This window comes from Elephas maximus, chromosome 1, assembly GCF_024166365.1.
Source record: "Elephas maximus indicus isolate mEleMax1 chromosome 1, mEleMax1 primary haplotype, whole genome shotgun sequence".
Taxonomy (NCBI): Eukaryota; Metazoa; Chordata; class Mammalia; order Proboscidea; family Elephantidae; genus Elephas; species Elephas maximus.
Genome location: NC_064819.1, coordinates 25,836,556 through 25,864,202, shown reverse-complemented (window position 1 = coordinate 25,864,202; position 27,647 = coordinate 25,836,556). Strand labels below are relative to the sequence as shown.

The 27,647-nt window shown below is 40.6% G+C and overlaps 1 protein-coding gene across 1 annotated transcript in view; it reads left to right on the top strand.

Annotated features, from left to right (window-relative positions):
• Positions 1-5,446: 5,446 nt before the first annotated feature.
• The window catches only part of TPRG1 (tumor protein p63 regulated 1), a 173,029-nt gene continuing 150,828 nt past the window's right edge, over positions 5,447-27,647 (top strand). Inside the window, exon 1 of the mRNA XM_049880501.1 lies at positions 5,447-5,649. The gene's annotated coding sequence lies outside the window, so the exon portion shown is untranslated. The remainder of the gene's footprint in view (positions 5,650-27,647) is intronic.

The following is a 27,647-nucleotide window of genomic DNA, read 5'->3' as shown; positions in this document are numbered from 1 at the left end:
TTCCATGCCGGTGCCCTTTCTAGCCCTTGGTGAAGCTGAGCAGCAATGAAATTGTTGTCTTTCATTGTGGGTTAAATTGATACTTGGGAATAAGAGTGAGATGCAAGAAGGAAAATGAGATAAATGATAATTGAATGGAGAAAACAAAACAGTTTAGAAAGCAAAGCAGTTTGAGTCCTTTCTGATTCACAACATACAGCAAAGCAGACAAATGTTTGTGCATAAAAACAAAACTGGAAGAAGATGATATTTTCAAATAAAATATGCATACTTCCAACCAGCCTTGAGCTCATCTGATAAGGGACAGATTGTCCAGGGTAAATAGAGAGAGGAGAAAAGATGCTTTGGGCTGAATTTAGTACCCTGTCCAAATCAGAGTGGACTTATTCCTTCTCCCTTTTCCTGCACGCCATCTTTCCAGCTACAAAGCTCAGTAGGGGACTGTGAAGGGAAACAGAGTACAGTAGTTCATATAGTTGTTCATTTATTCATCCATCAAGTATCTATTGAACATCTACTGTTGGCATTGTACCGTTCTAGATCCTAACAAGAATGGTGAAGACATGGGTCCTTTGCTTAGACAGAATGTTGTTGTCGTTAGGTTCCCTCCAGTTTGTATGGACTTACAGCGACAACAGAACAAAACACTGCCTGGTCCATCCTCACAATCAAAGCTATGTTTGAGCCCATCATTGCAGCCAATGTGCCAATCCATTTCGTTGAGGGTCTTCCTCTTTTTCACTGATGCTGTGCTTTACCAAGCACGATGTCCTTCTCCAAGGAAATGGTCCCTCCTGATAATATGTCCAAAGTATATGAGATGATGTCTCGCCGTCCTTGCTTCTAAGGAACATTCTGGCTCTTCTTCCAAGACATATTTGTTGTTCTTCTGGCAGTCCATGGTATATTCAATATTCTTCGCCAACACCATAATTCAAATGCTTCAATTCTTCTTCGGTCTTCCTTATTCATTGTCCAGCTTTCACTTGAATATGAGGTGATTGAAAATACCATGGCATGAGTCAGGTGCACCTTCACTCTCAAAGTAATATCTTTTCTTTTTAACACTTTAAAGAGATCTTTTGCAGCAGATTTGCTCAATGTAATATTGTTTGATTTCTTGACTGCTGCTGCTTCAATGGGTGTTGATTTCTGGACCCAAGTAAAATGAAATCCACAACAAATTCAATATTTTCTCCATTTATCATGATGTTGTTTATTGGTCCAGTTGTGAGGATTTTTGTTTCCTTTACGTTGAGAAGTAATCCATAACGAAGGCTGTAGTTTTTGATCTTCATCAGTAAGTGTTTCAAGTCTTCTTTGCTTTCTGCAAGCAAGGTTGCATAATTTGTATATTGCAGGTTGTTAGTGACCCTTCCTCCAATCCTGATGTCGCATTCTTCTGCATATAATTCAGCTTCTTGAATTATTTGCTCAGCATACAGATTGAAAAAGTATGGAGAAGACAACCGTGATGCACACCTTCCCTGATTTTTTAACATGCAATATCCCCTTGTGCTGTTCGAAAGACTGCCTCTTGGTCTATGTACAGGTTCCTCATGAGTACAACTAAGTGTTCTGGAATTTCCATTCTTCTCAATGTTATTCGTAATTTGTTATGACCCACACGGTCAAATATGCCTTTGCATAGTCTGTGAAACACAGGTAAACATCTTTCTGGTATTCTCTGCTTTCAGCCAAGATATACCTGACATCAACAATGATATCCCTCCTTCCATGTCCTCTTCTGAATCTGGCTTGGATTTTTGGCGATTCCCTGTCGACGTGCTGCTGCAGTTGTTTTTGAATTATCTTCAACAAAATTTTCCTTGCGTTTGATATCTATGATATTGTTTGATAATTTCTGCGTTTGGTTGGATCACCTTTCTTTGAAATGGGCACAAACATGGATCTCTTCCAGTTGAATGGCCAAGTAACTTTTCTCCAAATTTCTTGGCATAGACGAGTGAGCACTTCCAATGTTGCGTTCATTTGTTGAAACATCTCAATTGGTATTCCATCAATTCCTGCAGTCTCGTTTTTCACCGATGCCTTCAGTGTATCTTGGGCTTCTTCCTTCATCACCGTTGGTTCTTGATCATATGCTACCTCCTGAAATGGTTGATCATAGACCAATTATTTTGGTACAGTAACTCTGTGTATTCCTTCCGGCGGGTGAGAAAACTAAACTTAATAGAGTATAATAATAGTGATCATGCTGTGTACTGTTGGAACGCAAGAGAAGTTCATGCTGTTTAAATTTCTTGGTTGATAACCTGCCTGCATATTTCTGTTTGCTTCAAAAGCTGCTGCCACTATCTATTCATCATCATTGAGCTCCTCTTTCCCAAAGGATTCCTGGGGGGTGGGGGAGGAGTGGGTGGGAGAGTATGGGTGGGGATTCTTACAGATAGTGCTTGTTTATGCGTGGTGATGCATATGGACCTACAAATCCTTCTCTGCAGGATCCACTTAGGGGAGGATCTGGAGATGAGGTGGTTCTGGATCTGATGTGATCGGGATCCGTGCTTCATTTGTGCTTTCTGCTGCCCCAGGTGGGGTAGGTAAGGCGACACCCTGCTGAGGCCAGGGAGAGGGCTAGCTGTGCAATCACAGGGTGTCACTTTGTCTCCATCTGAAAAACAAAAGGAGAGAGAGGTATTATAAACCAGAGTTTCCTAACCAAATAGACAGCAACCTACATTCTCTCTCAGTGAGAAGAATGAAGGAGGGAAGGAAGGATTACCAATTTTAAAAGCTATCATGATAAAGAGAGGTGATCTCTAGGTGCCTATCTAGTAAAACAGTTCTGTGATCTCTGCTTCTTAGCTGTTGAGCATGCCTTCTGCCAGAAGACTTGTGCACAACCTTCGATTCAACTGGAAATAGTAGACATGGGGTGAATTCCCGTGGAACTTCATATGTTCCACAATACTACTACTTCGTATTGAGGTCAACAAGTAACATTTACAAGGAGCTTATCACCTCCAGGATCTCATTTTCTCCACCGACAGCCCAGGGAGGTGAGTAGTGTCTGTATTATAATTCCCATTGCACAGAAGAGGCAACTGAGACTTGTGGAAGGCAAAGATCCTCGCCCCTGATCCCAGTGTCTGGCAGAACAGGGACCAGAACCCATGTTTTCTGTGTGGTGTTCTTTCTGCTGCTTGGGCTTCTCCTGGATGGATTGTGCTTCCTGCTCCAGTTACTGCTGGTGTAGTGTGACAGGAGCCCCTCAGGAGCTGGGGCAAGTGTTCAGTGGCCACTGGAAACCTATAGGTAATTAGCTGCCATGTGGACATGCAATGTCTTTTCACAGAGTCTCTTGCCCTTTTAAGTAAAATACTTCACACAGCCATGCATGGATTGGTCCCAGTCTGAAGAGACCAGGCTGGGATCTAGACATCTCTCCATCCCTCCTCCTTTTTTTGTCCTGACCCTGAGCCATCATAAAGATACGTGGAACTGAGAGAGAGCAGTATTTGTCTTGCAATTACTTCTAATTGCCCTGTAGTTTTGTGGTGTCTGAGTGGTGTGACCTACATACCAGTGCTGCGAGGCTCTCTTTTCATCCTGGTGTCTGTATTAGGGAGAGCATAGATCAGAGGACAGAGGCTCAGTCCATCTCATGGTTAACATTTACTTCACCGTCTGTGCCTGTCAAAATCTGCTGTCGTTTATGGTCCAGGTCTAACGCTGCCTCTTCCTCTGTGTAGCCTCCTGGAATTTCTCCCTCTTCTGGATTGCCACAACTCTTGTTCTGATCCTATCCATGAAGCTCATTATTTTCTATATGACATGATGTTAATTGGCTTACACATTTCCTCTTCCTTGAACTCGTTATGATAGACTGTGTATAGTTCGTTCTTCTGTCCTCATCTTCTCAGAACCGAGAGTGGCAAAGGGGCTTTCTTAGTTAACTACTGTTGTATAAAAGCACAGCTTGTTTATGTCCTCAGTGTGTTAGATTTGGGGGACTTAATGTAGAAAGACTTTTTATCCTCTGTGACCTCTCCCAGGTGCCTTAGGTGAGTTGCCAGTTTGAACCTTAGTACATGTGGAATCTTCTCCTGACCTCAAATGGCCTGAAACAGTGCACATTTTTTTGAGAAGTGTCAGTTAATTTTCCTTTTACAAAAGGAAAATAGCAATATGCAATCTAAAAGGCTAGGCCTCCAGTGTACCCCAGCTTCTCAAACCATCGAATAAATACCATTGACTTGGTCTTGCTGAATGGAATAGAGAATTTAAGATGGAAAACTGAAATTCAATCATGTTCATACTGCTCTTTGTTTTCCACCCTCTTCTTTCTTTCAACAATCCAACTACTTGCCTGGTTTATAGTTTACTTTATAGAGACTCTCTGTGTAGAAAATACTCATTTGAATTTCAAAATCAGTTTGTTAAGAACAATTGCTTTTTTTTCCTAAGAATCTTTGATGTGTCAAATCTTATCCAAAGTTTATTTTCATATGCTTCCTCATTGACTTTATTCACATCTCTGAAGCAGGAGTAGATTGACCCAATTTCCAGATGTCCAAAAATATCCACGTGTAGAGGTAAAGATATGACTTGCCACAGGTTGCAGAGCCAGTAAATGGCAGATCAGGATTCATGAGACAAATATTAATTGATCATCATTCATTAAATTTAATTCATTTAATACTTGTTACATGCTGGCCATTGTAGGGAATGTATGGGAGAATAAGACATGATCATTACCCTCCAGGAACCGATGCTTTTCTGAGAAGGACACACTGAAGTAGAAAACAACATAATGTGGCAACTTCTCTAATAGGAATACTGGCCAGACCTTCTGTGTGCACATGAGTTTGCATTTGTTCTCATAGAGACACGCTATTCCACAAGTTGTCTACAAAAGTGGCTATTGTTGTGTGCCATCAAGTTGATTTTGACTCATAGTGACTGTACAGGACAGAGTAGATCTACCCCATAGGGTTTCCAAGGCTGTAAATCTTTACAAAAACAGACTGCTTGCTACATCTTTCTCCTGCAGAGTGGCTGGTGTGTTTAAACCACTGACTTTTGGGTTGGCAGCCAAGTACTTAACCATTGTGCCACCAGGGCACCTGCAAAGGTAATGGAAAAAAAAATGGAGATACTTAAAATCATAAATACCCACTAAATCTAGTCAGCATAGAAGAATATTAGTAATAGGTGTGTAGAATTCAGATTTAAACCTCTTTTTTTATAGCTGGTGGGGAGCATGCAGATGTCATGGAGGAGTGGCTAGAAGACTGCTCCTACTCACCCCAGTCAGATTTCAATCAAAGAGGAAGTTGGAAGAAACATTTAGGGTTTCTTGAAGAAGGGGACAGGAAAGGGAGGTGTGTCACTGCAGAATAAAAAAGGCCACACCTACAAGCCCAATTTCCTGCCTCTGACAAGCTGAGTTCCACCCTATAAACATCCTCAGTCCTTTCATTTCCTCCTTTGAGAGTGAGCAAGAAACTCTCAGCCCACTCGGTGAGCTAAGATTCAGAAGGAGAGGGGTCACAGCACGAGGGCACCCTCCTGCGTGGCTTCATCTGAGCCAACCACACCTCCACTGGGTCACCATCTGTGGTCTGGCATCCCTTATCCAGGAGGAGAAAGAAAAGCCTTGAGGACCGCCCAGAGCCTAGCCAGGTAAGGCCAGGAGGTTTGTCACTGGCTCTGCAAAGAGACGGGGTCTCTCTCTGTGAGCTGCTTCCTCCTGTCCCCACCTTGGCTTTCTGGCCACCTCTATCACTGACTTGCAGTTTGACTCTAGGCTGGTAGTTTTGCATGACAGTGTGAACTTTATTTCCTCTTTCTTCCTAACTGCCCAGGCTGATGAAGTTTGTGGACTGGCATTTTTCAGCCTATAAAGTCACTGGACACACTTATCTATGTCTTGACTTTAATCCTTGCAGGCCTGTAAGAGAGGTAGGATAGGTATGAGTTTCCCTATTCTGTGGATTAGTGAATTGAGGCTTGGTGAATTGATTTGTTGAAGTTTGATCTGCAGGCTAAGGCCAAGATTAGAGGCAGTTGTTGATTCTGAATTCTCACTTTCTACTAAACCACCCAGCAGGCCATGTCTTATCTCAAAAAGCCAGGAGAAGTGAAGGGACTTCCCTAACCGAGTAATGACAAGTCACAAGAGATTACTTCCTTGTAAGCAGGGTAGGAGGAGTATTTATTTATTTTTTTTTTATTAACTTTTATTGAGCTTCAAGTGAACGTTTACAATTCAAGTCAGTCTGTCACATATAAGTTTACATACATCTTACTCCGTGCTCCCACTTGCTCTCCCCCTAATGAGTCAGTTAACCCTTCCAGTCTCTCCTTTCGTGACAATTTTGCCAGCTTCCCACTCTCTCTATCCTCCCATCCCCCTTCCAGACAGGAGATGCCAACACAGTCTCAAGTGTCCACCTGATATTATTAGCTCACTCTTCATCAGCATCTCTCTCCCACCCACTGTCCAGTCCCTTTCATGTCTGATGAATTGTCTTCGGGGATGGTTCCCGTCCTGTGCCAACAGAAGGTTTGGGGACCATGGCCACCGGGATTCCTCTGGTCTCAGTCAGACCATTAAGTCTGGTCTTTTTATGAGAATTTGGGGTCTGCATCCCACTGATCTCCTGCTCCCTCAGGGGTTCTCTGTTGTGCTCCCTGTCAGGGCAGTCATCGATTGTGGCCAGGCACCAACTAGTTCTTCTGGTCTCAGGATGATGTAGGTCTCTGGTTCATGTGGCCCTTTCTGTCTCTTGGGCTCTTAGTTGTCGTGTGACCTTGGTGTTCTTCATTTTCCTTTGCTCCAGGTGGGTTGAGACCAATTGATGCATCTTAGATGGCCGCTTGTTAGCATTTAAGACCCCAGACGCCACATTTCAAAGTGGGATGCAGAGTGTTTTCATAATAGTATTATTTTGCCAATTGACTTAGAAGTCCCCTCAAACCATGTTCCCCAGACCCCCGCCCCTGCTCCGCTGACCTTTGAAGCATTCATTTTATCCCTGAAACTTCTTTGCTTTTGTTCCAGTCCAATTGAGCTGACAGGAGGAGTATTTTTTAATTCGTCTGAGAGAGACTTCAGGATGCTGTGTAGGCTATATAGGGCTCTTTTAGGGAATAAATGAGAGTATGTATATAAGGGGGCCACGTGAACTGAAAATTGGTATACAAACTTGAGAGGGTTGATGACAAGGAATCTATACACCTCTGGCTCCCTGTGTAAACCAAAAAACCAAACCCACTGCCATTTAGTTGATTCCAACTCATAGTGACCCTACAAGACATAGTAGAACTGCCCCATAGAGTTTCCAAGGAGCACCTGGTGGATTCAAACTGCCGACCTTTTGGTTAGCAGGTGTAGCACTTAACCACTATGCCACCAGGGTTTCCAGGCTCCCTGTATTTTTTTTACGAAGGCATTAATTTGGGGAGGTAATGACAGTCTCCTAATGTCAGCAGCATCCTTATGAGGTACAGGTCTCAGAGGTTCTGGGGAGATATTTTAGCCTTTCAGTCTTACTGTGGTTATGTGCAAATCAAATCTCAAGAGGAAAAATATAAATTTCCTCCTCCCCCAAATCCTTTCAAATTGACTCCTGCAATTTCCTCTCTTGTGACAGCTATCATTATATCTCTTTGTTCTACAGTTTTAAGAAAATCTCATCTTCGGTGATTATGTAGTTTATTTTTTAAGATGCTAATTTTAGCTCTCATTTTCCCCTTTGTGCCCAAAAGGTTGCAGCATTCTTAGTTGTGGAAGGAAATATTTCCTCTGTGTGTGTGTGTGTGTTTGTATGTGTGTGTGCATGTGTGTATGCATGTGTCTGTTTGAGTTTGTTGTGACAGAGCTGATATTCATTGTGTGGGCCCACCACAGTGCTGTGGGTTGCAATGTTAGTTATTCTTTGGCAGATTTCAGGATGTTCTCAGGGTCTCTTTTATGGTAAGGACTGTAAAACTGAGGCCCAGAAAGAGGAAGCGATGTCCATAAGGTCACAGAGCCAGTTATCATTGGCCCTATCATTCAACCGCAAGTCTCTTTCTCTTTCATTGCCCCGACGTGTAGTGGATGGTGCTGGGAATCCTAGGGCAGAAACATTAGCTGTGTCACTTTAGGGATTGTACCCAGATGTCCTTTAAGGTTCCTTCCAATGAAAAGTTTTATGGCCCTTTGACCTTTGCTTAGGAGCCAATGGAAATGGCATCAGAATTTTCTAGAGAAACCTCTTTCCTTATCAGCTCAGTTCTTGAGGACCATGTTTCAGCCAAATTTTGGAACTGCTTCTTCAGTATAGGGAAGGGAGATGGGCAAGAAGTGGTAGCATCTTCATTTTATTCAGCCAGTCTGAACATTTGTACCTTCTGGCATCCTTCTAAGTAGTTGTCACTTAGTTCAATAGTTTAATAGCTTGTAACTTTAGTTGATCTTTTGTGCAGAATTGTGGAATCTCTTGGCAGGGATGAGCCTGAGAACCCAATTAACCCACAGATTGCAGACCAGCAGCTACAGGCCAAATCCCACATGTAGATGTGTTTTGTTTGAACTGCAATGTTAAGCAAAATTAAACTAGTTTGTAAACATTCAAAATCAGGAGATTTCTTGTAAAAATCCAGATATGTAGTTTTTTCATGATGATTGGAAAATCTGGAAATATTGGATCCACTTTTGCACATGGAAAACCTATTGGCTGGGTCTGGGCAACGTCTATTCCCTATAGATGACAGTGTCTTCTCCAACCCTCCACAGCCCCCATTGGACCTGATTTAGGCTAGCATGTATTTGAGTTTGTTACAACTGGTCTCATCCAATCTCTTAAGTATTGGTATTCCTTCAACAGAAAACTTTGTTCTACATATGATAGACCAGGGCATAGGTCAATACCACCAAAGGGGAAATAATGGTGATTCTTTGACCCTAGCCTCTCAGTATGTAAAAAGTAGAAGGAGAGATGATAACTTAGCAGAACATGTCATTGGCGCTAATACCAACCCAGAGTCTTTTCTTAAGCCAGATATCAAATCTCAGTGGCTTGAAAGCTCAAGCATTAAGCAAATTGGCACTGCTCCAGCATGAAGTCCAGGTGCCTACAAGAGAATAGGAAGAAAAGTTGATACTTGCAGGCAGATGCTCTTTATTCAGCACATCAACGACAGAAAAATAAGGAAAGAAACTATGATGTATAATAGCACACGAGTAGCAACACAATGCCCTGTGTTCTCAAAGAATACGGAACACATTGCTGAAATCCTGGAAACTAGTTCAGTGGGAGTTTTCTTTCATCCATTCACTAATTTAACAATCACCTCTTGATTACTGATGGTGTACACAACCCTAAGATTGGTGATTTAGAGATGAAGAACAGTGACCTTTCCCCAAATGAGCTTCCACATAGTCCTCAAAATGTGTAAACAAACAATTACATGTCCAAATATGAAACATGCTTGAAGAAGATAGTATTTGCTATGGTTTTACTAAGGAGATATTGATGGCAATGAGGTAGGTCAAGGACGGTTGTAAGGAAAGTAGGATTTGAACTGTGGTCTGGACAGACAGAAGTGAGAAGAATTTCTGGTCAGAGAGAAGACGTTAAGTCAGTCCTGTCTGAAGTGTGCTTGAGGGGTACAGAGCATCCTCTGTGGCTGGGTATAGGGCCTGTGGAGGTGAAGTGGAAACAGCCTGGAAATTTGGGTCTTCGTCAGATCCTGGGTACTGCGTCGAGGGCTAAAGGCTTCAAATCAGGCAAAAACCATGGTGCGTTATAAGTACTGACTAGATATTCAATCCAATCTCAGAGCTATCCATGTTCATAATTTGGTAGTGACAGAACATCTGTATAAGTACAACTTAGCTCTACTATTAGGTTTTTGAGAAGAACTAGCAGAAAACTTAGTCGTTAGGAGAGTTGATGGTGATCAAGTGCTTCTAAATACAGTGGACAACCTCAGACACTGAGTGGGGAAGGCGAAGTGGTAGTATACAGCAGAGCTAGGAAGATGGATGAAAACATTTTCAAAATACATTGAATAACTTGAAACAAATCTTTTGGAAAAAACATGGTAAACTCTCTTCTTTCCTTCCTTTCTCGCTCTTTCTTCCTTCCCTCTTTCTTTCTCTCTATCTTCCTTCCTTCCTTCCTTCCTTTCTTTTCTTCTTTTTTTTTTTTTTTAACAAAGTCTATTCCTATGGATTACCTGAAAGTTAGAAAAGTGATTTTGTATAAACCCTTTTTAACTTGTGAGATACGGAGGGCTATTTTTAGTTGATAAACTTTGTTGTTTGGTCTAGGAAAGGAGTCACCCTCTAGGGAAAAGTTATTGAAAGTTCTTGGATGACTTTTTAAATTTAGGAAAGCGTTCTTTTTTCCTGGCCTTGGACTCCCACATAATAAACACTGCTGAGAAGTCCCATAAGCATGTGAATGCTCCACTGTGATTCATAGCATTCCTGGTGGGCTGAGGGAAAGGTTCTGGTCTTGTGAAAGACTCCACCATCACCAACGCAATGTTTCACAACTCCCCAAACCTGAGATATTTGGACAGTTAACCAAACTTCTAATTTTCTTGCACATAGCTGTATATGAGATTGGTTCAGAATTGTACCTCACTCTCAATGATCTGTCTTTCGAAGGAGGTAGGTAGGTGACGTGGCAAAGAGCAAAATGAGGAATTTGAGCAAGATGCATTCATTCAAGGCTTAGTAATTTTACATGTGGTCCAGTCCAGCATATGTTCACATTATGTTCATTTAAAACAATTTGTTGAACATCTGTTCTAGGTTTTGGAAGAACAGTGGCAATGAACAAAAGGAAATAATCTCAGCTCTGAAGTAGCTTACATTTCTAATGAGAGACATAATAAACAAAATCAATCAGTGAAATATATGAGATATGGAGAAAAATAGAGCAGAGAAGTGAGACAGAAAGCTTCAGGCATTGAGATTTTAGATAGGTTGCTTAGGGAAGAATAAGTTGGTATTGAGTAAAGACTCTAAGGACTGGAAGGGAGGGAGCCAGCATTCTAGGCAGAGAAAACAGCAAGTGTAAAGGTCCTGGGGTAGGAACGTGCTTGCTGGTGTCTTCAAAAAACAACAAAGCATAGAGTGAACTGAGGAGGAAAATCTTTGGAGTTGAAATTAGAAAGATGATAGGGTAGGGGCAATAATGCAGGGTCTTGTAGGTCACAGTAAGGACTTTGGTGTTCACTCTGAGAGAAATGGAACCATTTGTATGCATTAGGCAGAGAAGTGACTTGGTCCGACTTACATTTCAAAAGATTCCATCTTTCTGCCGTGGGAGAGAATAGATGAGGCAGAGGAGGAAGGAAGACAGACAGAAGCAGCACAATTCATTAAGAAGTTATTACTATAATTCAGATGAGTGATGCAGAAGCTTGGGCAAGTAGGTAGTGGTGGAGATGATAAATGTTTGGATTTTGGTGTTGTTGATTGATTGAATGGGGGATTACAAAAAAAGGAGGAGTCCAGGATGACTCTAAGGTTTTTGCCTCAGCAACTGGTAGGAAGGAGTGACCTTTACCTGAGATGGAGAAAACCATGAAAAGAACCAGTTTTTGAAGGAATTATAGGAGCTTAGTTTTGGACAGATTAAGTCTGAGATGTTGAGTAATCTCAGATGTTGAGTTAATATATGAATCTAGAATTCAGAGAGGAAATCTGTGATAAAGACAAGAAAAAATAGGAATATTCTATATATATGTTAAATTAAATGAGGTCACCAAAGAAGTTAGTGCAGAGACAAAAGAGAAGAGCTTTCAGGACTGACTCCTGGGGAGTGGTAATGTTTTGGGGTTGGGGAGATGAGGAGAAACCAGTCATGGTATATGAAAGAGGAAAGGGTGCAATAGGATTGATCCCATCCCTCATCAGAAAGGAGGTAAAATTTTTCAGAATTACCACCATATGGTAATAATGAAAAGCAGACTATCTTTTTAGTCAGTTTTATTGTTGTTTTACATTTTTTAGAGACAATGCACCAATTTACTGCCTGTACCCTGAGGAACACCACTCCCTTCACCCTTTATTCCCTTCTGACTTCACTGGAATGAAAAAAAAAAAAGAGATGGAGGAGGAGCATTCAGAGTGGTGAGAGAATGCCAGATGAGTGTGGTGGTATCCTGGGAGCCAAGAGGGGAATACTTCCAAGGAGATAGTGGTGGAATGGGCCCCCAAAAATACACTTGCCATGGGGTTGTCTCTGACTCATAGTGACTCCCATGTTGTAAGAGTAGAGCTGTGCTCCACAGGGTTTTCAGTGGCTGATTTTTCAGAAGTAGATCAACAGGCCCTTTCTCTGAGGTTCCTCCGAGCAGACTTGAACCTCCAACCTTTTGGTTAGCAGTAGAGTGTATTAACCTTCTGTACCACCCAGGGACTCTGGTAGGATGGCCAGATGATGCCAATAGGTGGAGTTAGATGATATTTGAGAACTGAACATGTAGCAGTGTGACTTGAGTGGGTTCCAGAGAGAATGGGAGAAGAGGATTTGGAGATGGTAAATATAGACATTCCTTTCAACGAGTTTTTTTGTTTGTTAGTATTTTGTTTTTGTTTTTGTAGAAGGAACCAGGGAAATTGGGTACTAGCTGAAAGGGAAAGAGGAATCAAATATCCTTTTGTAAAGATTGTAACTGGCTTGATATACACACAGTATTTCATCGTATCTTTTTTCTACAACTCTTTGAAGTACTCCTGGCAAGGGTTACCATCTTACATTCTCAGGTCAGGAAAATAAGGCTCAGAAGGTTGGAGTCATTTGCTCACAATTACATAGCAAATTTTGAGCAGACGGGACTCAAACCCAGGGTTCTAAAAATCGAGTTCATTGTTTTCTTCACTGCCTTGCACACCCCAGATAATTTTGGAGATCACTTAAGCTTTAAAGCTCTCTCTCTTTTTTTTTTTTTATAGCACTCTATGAAATTTCTACTTCATAATTGTTTAAAGGCCTTTCTCAGGGAACTCACACTCCCCACCAGTATCTCTTCAAGTAATGGTGTTTGTGTGCTAGATGCAGAAGGTTGTTTGGAGCCCGGGATGGAATAGGGATAGAACTCAGTGTATGCATTGAAGTTGTAAAATTGCAACAAAAACTTGCAAAATTTGGGAAGATTCTGCCAAGTAGGCTCAACACAAGGCTTCAGACTGAACCATCCCCATGCAAATACAGTTTCTTATGCATGAAACCTTGGGCTGATTCTCACATTAATCTCTTTCTCTAGGAGTGACTTTCTGTCTACTTACTGACATCTATGATACATCCTTATGCTATCTGTTACTTTCTGTTCTCCTGAGGGTCATATACTGTCAAAGGACTGTCTGTTTACATGGAGCTCCAACCATATATTCTCGGTCTTCAGTTCTACTTGGTTCCCAATTGAAGCATCACTACTCTTCATAGGAAGGGATACAATGAAACACATCATTTTGAGGGAGCCCTTTATCCCTCCAGAAAGCATTGTATACCATTTACCTTGCACCCCCGCCCCCTTACTACATCTGGTGGTAGATCTCTCACATCCTTGACGGCACCTAAAGGCAACATCCTTGAGTAAAAAATAACCTTTATTCTCAACAGCAGATCTCATCTGGTCGTTGGTATCCCTCTAGGGCTTTACCTGTGGAAAAGCTCCTAGATCTGCCATTATCAGAACAGTTCAGTGTCACTCTCTGCAACGTCTCAAGAATGGTCCTATTGCACTTTGTACAACTTACTATTCTAGTGCTTTATTCCACTAACTCGTAAACTGTTTGCAGATTTTATTCTCCCGCCAGGCAGTGCACTCCTCAAGGGAAGGAGTTACATTTGCAGCTTTTCTTTTACCCTTCACCTCTCTCCTTTCCTCAGTGCTGTGTTTGGCACAGAGAAATTTCCTCCTAAAAGTGTTTTGAATTAATGAATGAAATGAGGCATTCTTTTATGCTGTTTAGAGTTGCTCCAGAGAGATCAATTTATATCACACAGGAAAATAACCAAATATTCAAGTTCAAGGCATTCTTATATGCAGAATTAATTCATTAAGCAAAACAAATCAACAACTTTGGAAGCCAGCTGGAGGGTTTGTTTGCTCTATAGTTAAGAATACATAAGCCTATATGTATAATTGATGTGTACATTCTGAAAACTTCACACCATTATCATTACTTATGCCTATAACCTTCAATAGTACCAGTATAATCATTAGCATCTGTTGATAGTATCAACATTTGTTTAATTGTTAATATATTTAAAAAATAAAGAGCTCTCACTGATCAGTAAAAGAAGATAAAACTAAAAAAAAAGTCCAAACACACATGTATGCACACACACACACCCCATTCTCTCGACCTCACAACCAATAAAAGTAACGCAAATTAAAACAAATACTGGACTCACATCTATTTAAAATGATTATATATTTATATATAAATATATGAATATATATGAATACATAATTAATAATATATTAATATTTCAAAATCATAAACTCCTCCACTGGCCTGCAGAAAAATGGGCATCTCAATGTATTCGACTAAGATTTAAATCAATACAACATTTCTGGAGAGCAATTTTGCCATAAATATCAAGAATCTTAAATCCTTATACTCTTTGACCCAGCTGTTCCACTTCTAGGAATTTACACTGAGAAAAATACTAAGAATTATGAAACGTTTTACCTACAAGGGTCTTCAGTGCATAGTCATTATAAAAATAACAAAAAGAAAACAACATGAATAAGAATAGGGGATGAGATAAATAAATATGAATGGCTATATAGTAGAACCCTATTGAATACTGGCACAGGAGTTGCTGTCAGTTGGAATTGACATGAGAGAAACAGGTGTTTTTTTGCTTTTAATACAGCCACTGATACGCTGTTGTAGGAATCATTTATTAACTAGACAGTATAGCACAGTGGTAGAAAGCAGGTATTTGGGGTCAGAGAGGCCATCGACCAACTTAGAGCTCTACCACTTGCCAGTTTTTTGACCCCAGGCAAGTATTTTGACCCTTCTGAGCTTCAGTTTCCTAATATGTAAAGTGAGGATAATGCTAGTATTTGAGCCACAGGGCTACTGGGAGATTTAAGTGAGGAAATGGAGATAAGGAAACCCTGGTGGCTAGTGATTAAGTGCTATGGCTGATAACCAAAGGGTCAGCAGTACGAATTCACCAGGCACTCCTTGGAAACTCCATGGAGCAGTTCTACTCTGTCCTATAGGGTGAAGCCCAGTGCTCGGCCAATTATTATATATAGAAAGCACTTTATAAGTGTTGCTGCCATTGTCGCTACTGGCATCCTCATCAACACATGGGACACCATTTACAGCATCACTCCATTTTTGAGGTAGATGAAAGAGGTTATATACATTAAAACAGAAAAATTCTGAAAGGATGTACATAAACATACGTACTTCATTTTTCTCTTTATGTGAGTTTAAGGGCAGATTTTCATTTTCTTCTTTCACATTTTTGTATTGCCTACAATGTGATAAGAAAAATTAAACGGATCCCAATAACATTAGCATCCATCCCTATAAATGAACATATATCAATGCACCTGTTGAGGAAAACTGAAGAAGAATTGATGCCATTGAATTATGGTGTTGGAGAAGAATATTGAATGTACCATGGATGGCCAGAAGAATGAACAAATCTGTCTTAGAAGTACAGCCACAATGTTCTTGAAAGCGAGAATGGTGAGACTTCGCCCATGTACTTTGGACGTGTTATCAGGAGGGACCAGTCCCTGGAAAAGTACATCATGCTTGGTAAAGTAGAGGGTCAGCAAAAAAAGAAAGATTCTCAACGAGGTGGGTTGACACAGTGGCTGCAACAATGGTCTCAAGCATGGCAACGATTATGAGGTTGGTGCAGGACCGGGCAGTAAGTTGTTCTGTTGTACATAGGGTCACTATGAGTCAGAACCAACTCAATGGCACCTAACAACGTGTTATACTCTGCCTATGTTATCCTCATTGTCAAGTCACCCAAATCTCTCAGTACCACTGTCATCAAGGTCACATACCCTGAGGTTGGTAGTGCTAAATTTTGTACCTCCGTATTTCCTCTACCCTTATCATTCTGCCATGCCCCATTCTGTATACATCATAGACATTTATTAAGTGTCTATCCTGTACAAAATACTTGGTGCTGAGAGTGAGAGTTGGATACAAAGTGGCCCAGAGAATGGTTTCTGACATGAAGGAGCTCATAGACCCTCTGGAAGCACTAAAGTTTATGATGCAGGTATTCCTTTGTTTGTATTAAAGAGGTCCAACCCAAGAGAATTTTGATGGTGAGGGAATACTTCCTTAAGGAGAATTTTTAAAACAAGCACATTTCCAAGACCTACAGGAATGGTGATCCCAAGTTTGCCGCACCACATTACCTTAGAAGGTATTCCTCCTACCATTGCCTCTTTCCCTACCATCTTCTGGGGCGCTCAGCTTTTTATTCTCCTATTTCAATTCCTTTTGCACTCACACCCCTTTGACTCTGCCTTACATTTACTTGGCTCACTTCCTTGAAACATTAATTTTTCCGTCCACAATCATAAGGATAATGTACACTCAGTGTAAAAAAAAAAAAAAAAATTTAGAGAAGTGTAAAAAAGAAAGTAAAAATTATTCTTCAGCCACTCATAGAGAGATAATTGGGCATAACATTTTGGTATATGTGCTTCCAATGCATATGTGGGTGATTTTTTTTAAATAATCATTTATAATCTGCATTTTGCTTCACAATAATATAGTTTTCATGTCAATATTTATCTAAGGGATTATTCTATGACATCCAAGAGATAAGTTCTTTTAAACATTTCGATATGTTGACTCCTAGAATTTTTCTTTGCCTATTTATATACACTTTCATTTTTGAAAATGGGACTATAGGGTATGTGTAGCTTGTTAGCCAGCTTAGCTGACATCAAGTGGACTTTTGATTCATGGTGTCCTCATGCACAGTGGAACGAAACACTGCCAGTCCTGTTCCATCCCCATGATAAGTTTTGGATCGGACCATTGTGATCCATAGGGTTTTAACTGGCTGATTTTCAGAAATATATCGCCAGGTCTTTCTTTCTAGTCCATCTTAGTCTGGAAGCTTCACTGAAACCTGTTCGGTATCACAGCAACACACAAGCCTCCACTGACAGCAGGGGCAGCTGCCCTTGAGAGGCATTGGCTGTGAAACAAACCCAGGTCTGAATCTGAGTCTACTTCGTGAAAGATGAAAATTCTACTGCTGTGCCACCAATGCCTCGTATTGTATATCTTCGTTGTGGTCCACTGAGTCGATTCTGACTCCTAGTGACCCTATGGCCAGAACTGCCCTGCAGGGTTTCCTGGGCTGTAATCTTTACAGGAGCAGATTGCCAGGTCTTTTCTCCCACAGAGTGGCTGGCAGGTTTGATTGTCAACCCTTTGGTTAGCAACAGAGTCCTTAGCCATATAGCCACAATGGCTCCTTATGAGTATCTTAGGACCCTGGTTTTCCACTTAACATTAGTACGTAAATTTTTTATCCGCAATTTAATTATCTTCAAAAATATTATTTCTAAGCATTGCATTATATTCCACTATAGAGTACTGTGCAATGAGCACCTTTAATTTTAAATTTCTCCAATTTAAGACTTAGACTTCAAGTATTATCCCTTTTACCAAGCTCTAAGCTCCATCAAGCATCTTTTTGATTCATCTTTGCATTGTAGCTGTATAGTCAATGAACAAAAATTAAAAAAACTCTTGTTCTAGGTGAAATGAACATTAAAGATAAACGGAAGCTCTCTTTTATGTAAAGGAAACCAAGAAGCTATGGCTACATCATTTCAGAGACTGGCAAAGAGACCATGACCCACAGTATTGTGCTTGGAAGAGACATCTCACTGCAAATTGATCAGGTTTAGCTGGAAAAAGCCCCAAGCTAGGAAGGTTAGGCCTCTGGGAAGTGTCACTCTCATTGATTGGTGAGAACAGCTAATGAAACCAGTCAGGAATTTCCTACCATCAGATCTTTCTTGCTTGTTGAATTAAAACACAAAACTAAAAACAACAGTAGCAAAAACTAGTTCTTGCTAATTTTCTAGCTATGGTCCTCTTAAAGATGCAATTTTCTATAAACATACAACCAAATATAGTGAGTTTTGATTTACAGTGGGATAAGGGTGGACAAGGAGACCTGGTGGCGCAGTGGTTAAGAGCTACAGTGCTAACCAAAAGGTCAGCACTTCAAACCCACCAGTCACTCCTTAGAAACTCTATGGGGCAGTTCTACTCTGTCCTGTAGGGTTGATATGAGTCGGAATTGACTGGACGGCAATGGGTAAGGGTGGACAAAATAAAATACCCTGGCCCTTTAAGCCTTGTTTCATTTTGACAGTTGACCTGCCTTATAAATGACCTGAACTCTCCATTTTAATTCAGAATGGGGACTGCTCACCAGGCCCTAGTGGAGTTCTGGACTTGTAGAGCTGGAAGGAAACATGGAGGCCAAGTGGTTCAGTATCCTCTTAGTACATAAAAGAAAACAAACAAAAAAACCCCAAACCAAAAACAAACAAAAAAACGGTGTTCAAAGATAAGAAATGTCTTATATCCGAATCGGGGTTTTCTGGTTCTTACCTACTTTTTTTTTCTACTTAAGGACTACCCCAATACCTCTAGACTTTATATAATTACTTGACTCTCAATTTCAAAAAGTTCACCTAACATAGATTATTAGATTCCTCCTAGCCTTCCATTTCCCCAAAACTTTAAAACTATGTTTTGAAGTCTCTCTATATCGTAGGTACTTTGCCAGGCCTTTGGAAACCTTAGTTCATTTCATTCTCACACTGTCCTGCAAGGTAAATATTGAATCCACTTCACATATGAGCAACCTGAAGAGTAGGGGTTTAAAAAGCTACACAATCTCAGGCAGCTGGTAAGATGTGGGGCTTGGATTTAGGCCCAGGTCTGTCTGATTCCAAAGGTCTCTGCAGTGTTCCAGCCTATTCGCTGATAGAGAAATTGATTACATGAAATGCATTGATTTCGGCCTTCACAGCTTCTTGTCCATTATCTTGTGAAGGGCTGGCTTAACTAATTCTTCAAACATTTGTGCCTTTGAGTTGTAGGTGAATGATCTTGACACATCACCTACCAAGTTGAGTTTAAAGCAGGAGTGAAGACTTCTTTCAGGCTCCAATGAGGAAGCTAAGTTTTCTGGCTTAGCCATTCCTAATGTATTGCTTGGCTGAGCTCTCAAACAGGGTTGAAGCTTGGCAACTTAAAACAGACAAGGATTGAAGTTTTGTAAAAGTCAAAGGGGAGGGGGGACCACTAAAGAAGAAGAAAGAAGAAAAAACTTATTCAATACTGTAAGTAATGTCACCCCTGCCAACAGAAAGGGTGCATTTCAGTAAGAAACACTGTCAAAAGATTTATTGAAGGGTTAGCAGGCATTTATGGATTGAATAGTGTCCTCCAGAAAGATATGTTAAAGTCCTAAACCCTGATACCGTGAATGTAAACTTGTTTGGAAATAGGGTCTTTGCGAAGATGTTACCTATTTATATAACCTGAGGTCATACTTGAGTAGGGTGGGTCTTAATCCAACCTGAACAGAGTACTTATAAAGGGGAAGACACAGAGAAACAGAGGCAGGATGTCCTGTGAAGATGTATCTACACATCAAAGTTCACCTGGGTCTACCAGAAGCTGAGAGAGAGAAGCAAGGCTCTTTCCCTAGAGACTTTGGAAAGAGCATGGCCCAGTAGACACACTGATTTGGACTACTAGCCCCCAGAACTTTGAGACAATAAATTTCTGTTCTTATAAGCCACCTGGAGACCTGGTGGTGCAGTGGTCAAGAGCTGGGCTAACTAGAAGGTTGACAGTTCAAATCTACCAGCCATTCCTTGGAAGCCATTTGGGGCAGTTCTACCCTGTCTTATAGGGTCGCTATGAGTCAGCAGCGACTCAACTGCAACAGGTTTGGTTTTTACAAGCCACCCAGTTTATGCTATTTAGTTATGGTAGTCCTAAGGTATTGTCTTATGGCATAATGGAAATTTTGGGATATATTTCAGGATATGGGCTGCCGTGGTAGCCTATGCTATGTCTTCTAACCCTTTTGGCATGATGAAGGGAAGTGGGGGAGAAGAAAAGTACTTCACTCCAGTTTGTCTCAGAGCAGTGTTTTCGAGCCTGACCTATATACGGCTTTCCTCCTGACCCCAAGATCTAGGTCAGGTCTGTGTGGAATTCTCCCCTTTGCACTCTCCCTTCACCAATGCCTTCCCTAGGCCTCTGTCTTAAATAGGGTGGATGCCACCTTTTCCTTTTCTTGCTCCACATCAGTGCTACAACCTTTTGCTGTGAAGTCTAGAAGTTGTGCCAGATCCCTCTGTCCAGTCCATCTGTAAATAAGGGCTGTGTTCTGAAAGGGTCTGTTCAATGGAAGTACATCGGACTTACCTAAGACAAGCCTTTCCCCACGTTTTCCCTTATCTAATCTACATAATAGGTTTGTAACTTCTTGACCTACATAGCAGTTTCGTAACTTCTTGTGAGATAAGCCTTGCCCAAGAGACACTGTCTTTCTCCATCTCTCAAAGCTTCTTTTGATTTTATCTCCTGAATGCAGTATTTGCATATCAGTGGGCAGTTGAAAGTTAATGCCCCATAACAACAACTCAATATCCATGCAGAGGAGATAGTCTTTATTTGGGTGTTCATTTTAGTCCTCTTTTGACTTTCGTTTTCGCAGATTTCTGAATGTCAAACTTTGACATATTTTTTGCATGGAGTGATTTTTTTTTTTCTCGATGGTGGATCCTGGAGAATGCGAAGTCTGTTAAAAATGTGGGTTTTTTTTTTTTTTTTTAACTTTTCACATTTTCAAATGTATTGAGCAGAACTAACACTTTTTTTTCTCATTTAGTCCTTTTTAGTATTAAGAAACATTTTAATTTTAGAAAATTAGAAACATAGTTAAGCAAAAAGAAATTTATAACCCCATCACCCAGAGAAAACCAATATTAACATTTTGGTGGATATCTTTGTAGACTTTTATAATACATTTTTTATAAAATATCTGTATTTTACTTTGTCAAAACAAAGATCATGCTATGATCTATTTTATAGCTTGTATTTAACAAAAACCAATATAACATGGATAACTTTCTATTGTACTTGTACAATGTTATTTACTATTTACTATGGCTATTTACTATTCTGGATTGGCACAAGGGCTGCAACAACGAGCTCAAGCATAACAAGGATTGTGAGGATGGTGCAGGACCAGGCGGTGTTTCGTTCTATTGTACATGACTTGATGGCACCTAAGAACAACAACATACTATTCTATATAAAAGGTATACTATAATTTATTTAATGAACCTGGTGTTATACATTTAGGTAGTTTCTAATTTTTGCTATTATAAATAAAATAGTATTGCTATTTTAAAAATGGCATTGGCATAAGGAATATAGTTGGTCTTACTATTGGAAGATAAATTAAAATTAAAGCTAAAGACAGCACTTTTAAAAAATTATCCCTCTCTCGTTCATAAATTCAATTATACCGAACTAGCTTCTAATGATTAATTCTACTATCTTCATCATGAGACCTAAATCTATAGTTTGATAACACTATTAGTAAACTAAGGTAATAATCTTAGCGATATCTATACTGGATGGAATGCTGAACTAGAATATGTAAGGTCCCTCCTGAACTGAAGATACTATATTTTAAAATAGTTTATTCACTGGCTAGGCTTTGGTGAAGGAGCCCTGGTGGTACAGTGGTTATGTGCTTGGCTGCTAACCAGATGTGCCAATCTGCTTCCATAAAGATTACAGCCTTGGAAACCCTATGAGGCAGTTCTACTCCATCACATGGGGCCACTATGAGTCGATATCCACTCCACGGTGATGGATTTGGTTTTGGTTTTGGTAGGCGTTGGTGGGAGAATTACAAAGGTTCACAGTCAGACACTAATGCCATTTGGAGCCTGACATTGGCTCAATTTATGTGGAACACAGAGAAGCAGTGATGAGTAATAGGATACTGAGTATTATAGACTGGCCCCAGCCCATTGATAGGGGAAGCTGGAACTTCTCTTATAGTCAACAGGAAATATATTTTGGAGACATGTCAAACATTTCAGTGATCTCTTTAAGACACCATGCAATGCCACTATTGAAGGTGTTAGATGCAGAGATACCGCCAACAGTAATGCTGTGGACTAGCCCATTTTTGGGGATTCCTATACCAAAAGGGAAACCCTGGTGGCGTAGTGGTTAAGTGTTACAGCTGCTAACCAAAGGGTCAGCAGTTTGAATTCACCAGGTGTGCTCCTTGGAAACTCTATGGGGCAGTTCTACTCTGTCCTATAGGGTCACTATGGCTTGGTATTGACTTGATGGCACTGGGAATAATACCAAAAGAGGACATCCAAGGAATGGTCAAACTTACTCATTCATTTGAATTTCTCCATTCATGAATAGGACACATTGTATAGGCCACAGATGTACTTTTGCTGCTTTTATGTCTTGAAAGAACGTTCTAGAGGTAGGATTCAACATTTAAATATGGGTGACTTGGGCAGCGTCAAACTCTGACCCTTGTGAATATCAGTTTCTATCTGGTTTCCTGGACCATGTGGAACAAATGCCTTCTGGGAAAATTAGGCACATCCCTAGTCTAAACCATTGCCTCTCCTCCCTCTCCAGCCCCTCTTCTTGCGAATAGCTTTGACCTCATCGAGATAGGAATCAGCCTCCCCAGAAAGCATTGGGCAGCCTTACTTTCCCCTTGGTAGCCTTTGGGAAAGCCGACAGCCTCTGCTTTTACTTTATGGCCTCCTTCTTTTTCAATGGTAATAATGCTAATAGCTTTTCAAAAGAAGCAAAATCAAGGCATTTCTTTAACAAAGTACTTTCACAACTTTTTTCATTTGATCTTTACAAAAATCTAGTAAAGCATGGCAGGCACCAATAGCCACATTTTTACAGATAAAGACATTGAGAGATGTTATTATAATATACACCCACACTTAATATAAGGAGATAGCATTACTAACCACTCTGAATAACAACTGTTTTGATTGGTCTTTCCCTGGTCCATACTCCTGCTCCCTTCTTGGTTGCTTTGTTATTGAAGTCATACATTTTGTAGAAAGACTGATCAAAGCCAAGTATCATTGCTACCTAATAAGCCAACCCTGAGACACGCAAGTCACAGGAACAAGGAAATGTGACTATCACAGATGGACATTTTAATTTTATTGGTATATTTACTGCCTACTCTGGCTAATATTGCTCATTGATTTAACAGTAATTGTAGCAAGTCACACATACAGATACATACCTCCTTTCCAATATTCTGGCCATATTTATGCACATATGTGCATACATACTTATATTTTCTTATGCACACATTTTTTAAATTGTTTTTCTTACTGAAATATAGAAAAAGAAAAGGTCATTTGTGACAGATGTTATTGTTACAAACCTGTGTCGCTTACCTAATTACCATCAAGCTAATGTGAAACTTTTTTTTTTTTAGTTTTCATTCTTTAACCTCTTGAACTGTCCACTTTTCTTAAATAATCTGAGAATGAATCTGAATGTCATTTTTTACATAGACCTACCTTTCTTTCTGCATGCTTTTCCTCTAACATTCAGTGTTTTCTTGAGAGCTTTCCCTATTGCTCTATCTCTCTTGCCTTTTCTCTCTCTCTAGGTGGAGTAGTCTGAACCCATTTAGATCTTCCTGGCATCTTGTAGAACCAGCTGAATTCCAGGTGCTAAGAGCCTCACTCAGGTGAGGTGGAAATGGATCAAAGTTGCCTTAGAATGGTATTACTCTAACAACTTCTTGTCTCTAATTTTGTCTAATTTGATGTCCTCCCTAGCATTCAAAATTTTAAGAACTTAATGTGTATTTCATTATTAAAACATAGATTGTCCTTTAAGTAAGACAAGAAATTAGCAGCGTCTGTCTCTTAGACCTTTGTTCCACCCTTGCCTAGTGCCTCCTCCTGTTTATTGTCCTCTGGTTTCAGAACAAGTCTTACCTCTATTCCTTCCATTCCTAAACATGCTTTTGGGAAAGGCTCTGATACTTGTCCCTTATTCCTCAGTGTGGTTTCAGGCAGAGGCATGGCTTTCCTCATTCTATCTCTAGTGATGCAGGCATCTCTGATTTTGCTGTGCTACACAATGTATTAAGGGCTTTCAAAAGGGACATATAGGGCATGGTTCCTTCCCTCACAAAGCTTACCATCTACTTGTGGAAGCCAAACACTGGCAATGAGTAAAGAACTGGTTCATAGAAGATCATGGTGCCTGGACAGCATAAGATAAATTGTATTTCTAAATTGTCATTCACATTAAACTTCCTGGAGAGTTTGGATCCTGGTTTGGAAAAAGGATTTCAAACTTTCTCTTGTCAGGAAATGTTTCCATCAGAATGGAATAGAGAGAATCCCTAAGCTGAATCTCCTTGCATTTTCTGCCATGTGTTCTCCATGTAGTTAAGATATTTCCTACTGATCTATTTGTTCAACTAATATATAATGAATGCTTTCAAAGTGCTCTATTTGGTGCTAAGAATAACACAGTAACCAAAACCCTGTCCCTCATATCAAGGATGTTATGGAGTAATGCGGTAGATGAGAAAGTTAAGGTAAGGTGACAGGCAGCTTTAATACAGTATAAGCACTGTCAGAGACAGAAGTATAGTCTACAAGGACAGCCAGTGGAAGGACATCTAAGTCATGAGATGAAATCGGTCAAGGTAACCGGTAGCTGTTATCTAAGTGGGGACAAAAAGGACGGTAGGGGTTATCACGTAAATGGGATGAGAAAGAACTTGGCTAATTCATGGGAATGAAAGTAGAAATATGGCCCAAGCATAGGATATGAGTGCCATGGTAGTGGGGAAGACAGGAGAAGAAAAGAGAGGCAAGAGACTTGGTGAGATATGAGACTCTACAGTAAGTATGGGTTCAGATCATGGGGTCTTGCTAAACAGGCTCAGGAGTTCAGATTTAATTCTGAGTGCTATGGGGGTCACTGAAGGTGAAGTGGCAAGTGACATAATCTGATTTGTATTTTAGGAATATTAGTCTTCCTGCTGTGTGCTTCATAAATTAGACAGAGTAAAACTGGAGGAAGGAAGACCAATCGGAAGGTCTTTGCAATGACCCTGAAGAGATGAAGAACTAAGGCTGTGGCAGTAGGAGTGGAACAAAATGAAGAATTCAGTAAATATTAATGAATTAAAAGCTAAAAGGTCTGTTGCCTATTTGATGAGGATTGGACAATAAGAGAGACAGGAAGGTTTCTGACCTGGGCAACTGGATAGCTGTGATATGATTAATTGAGACTGGAATCATAAAGAGGGACAGGTTTATGGGGAATGTAAGAAGATGATAAGTTCATTTTTGGATATCATGAGTTACAAGTACCTCTGGGTCAACTAAAGTGACATGTCTAGTTGACAGTTGTGTAGATGGATTTGGAGCTTGGGAGAGAGGTCTGATTGGAAATATAGATATGGGGGTCATAGATTTATAGATCGTGATTAAATAACATAAGATGAGGGGATTGCTTAGAGAGAACACACAGAGTACAAAAAAGGATATAGGTGAGAGTTCTGAAAAACATCAGCATATTAGAAATAGGAAACTGTAAGAATTGAACAAGGAAATAGAAAGAAAACTGGGAATCTGCAGTTCCAAAGAACAAGGATGTTTCAAGAAGGATGTTGTCAGCCATCAACAGTGTCAAATATGTCAAGGAAGAAAATGAGTAAAACTTTTCTACTGGCTTTCATAACAAGAACTTTACTGAGAATATTCCAAAGATATGCTAGAATCAAAGTGCAGATTACTGTGGGTTAAGGTGTGAATGAGATAAAATGAAGTAGAGACAACAAGGATGGACCATCTGTTCTGAGAACCTTGGTGATAAGAAGCAAGAAAGCTATTAACCCTCCTTGTGCTTTACAAAGTCAAATGGAATGAATGCGCTGTTTTGTTCACGGCAGGCCTTTAGAAATTTGAAGAGAGTGATTAGCATGCTCCATTAGCATGCTCTGTTCTCAACTGAATGAGAAAGGAGTCATCTTGGAGAGCAGGATTCTGTTGTTCGTAGACCAGCTCAAGTCTTCCTAGGAATTTGAGGCAGTAAAAGCAGAAGAAAGGAGCCCTGGTGGAGCTACCCACCCAGCAGCTCTGAGGAGAAAAACCTGACATTCTTCTTCAGTAAAGAAAACCTGATGGGGCAGTTCTACTCTGTCACGTGGGGTCACTATGAATCAAAATCTAGTTGAAAGCACCAAAAAACAATAACAACAAGAGCAGGAAAGAGGAGCCTGAAGCATTGGTCTTGGGGTTTCCTCTAACTTGCTTTGTGATCCAAGACAAATCAATTCCCTGGTCCCATTTAAGCGTCTGGTTTCTTGTTTCTAAAATGAGAGTGTTGAATTACATGGTATCTAAAATCTCTGGCAGCTCTCTCCGATTCTACTATATGAAACCAATTGACTACTCACTTTGAAAAAAATAGTCCTGCCAGGGTGGCAGTAACATGGTATTTCTCGACCTGTACGATGGTTGGATGTATGGGTTTATTTTAGGATAATTCATTGAGCAAAAAACGTGTGATTCTCTGAGTGCATACCATACTTTAATAAAAACATTTATTAATTAAAAAATTAAAAATAATAAAAGCTATAGTTTTTGTTTCAGGGGAAATACTGTTGTCAGCATTTGGATTAATGCCTTTCTCTGAATTTCATGAAATCCATTTGTGAGAAGTCACAACTGGCCTAGCAGGACGCTTCCTGCGGCGACTTTCTTAAACGAAGCCAGGAACACCTGGTCGTGGAATGTGGGTACTGCTGCCTGCACAGGGCTTAGTGCTGGGCAGAGAGCAGTCCCTGGTAGGCACGAACCTGCACACTCCCAGGGATGTTACCGCTGCCTGGCACAGGGCTTAGTGCTGGTCGGAGAGCAGTCTGTGGTAGGCACGAGCCTGAACACTCCCAGGGATGTTACTGCTGCCTGGCACAGGGCTTAGTGCTGGGCAGAGAGCAGTCCCTGGTAGGCACGAGCCTGCACACTCCCAGGGATGCCCCAGCCACAGGGAAAGGGGCTTGTTCTAATGCCTTAGCATCGCTGCCATCTGCTGATTTCTGAATGAGCAGATTCAAAATCAGGGACTTGGTTTACTTCGCAGAGAGAAGACAAGAGGCTGCTCCAGGTCTGAATATTTGGCCTTAGCTGATTCTTTAAATCTTTCTGTTCTTTTCTTTTTCACCTGTATATGGAGACAATATCTGAGCACTCACCAGTTGCCGTCGAGTCAGTTCTGGCTCATGGTGACCCCGTGTGTGTCAGACTAAAACTGTCCACCGTAAGGTTTTCAATGGCTAAGTTTTTTGGAAGTAGATTGCTGGAACTTTCTTCTGAGGCATCTCTGGGTGGACTTGAACCTCCAACCTTTTGGTTAGCAGCCAAGTGTGTTAACATTTTGTACTACCTGGTGGCCTTGAGCACTCATAGGCTCCCTGACGTTTGTCAGGAAGAACGTCTTTATCCTGGTCAGCTCCTATGTGTCACATTTTTGTTTGGAGGACCGGTAACATATCCTTAAC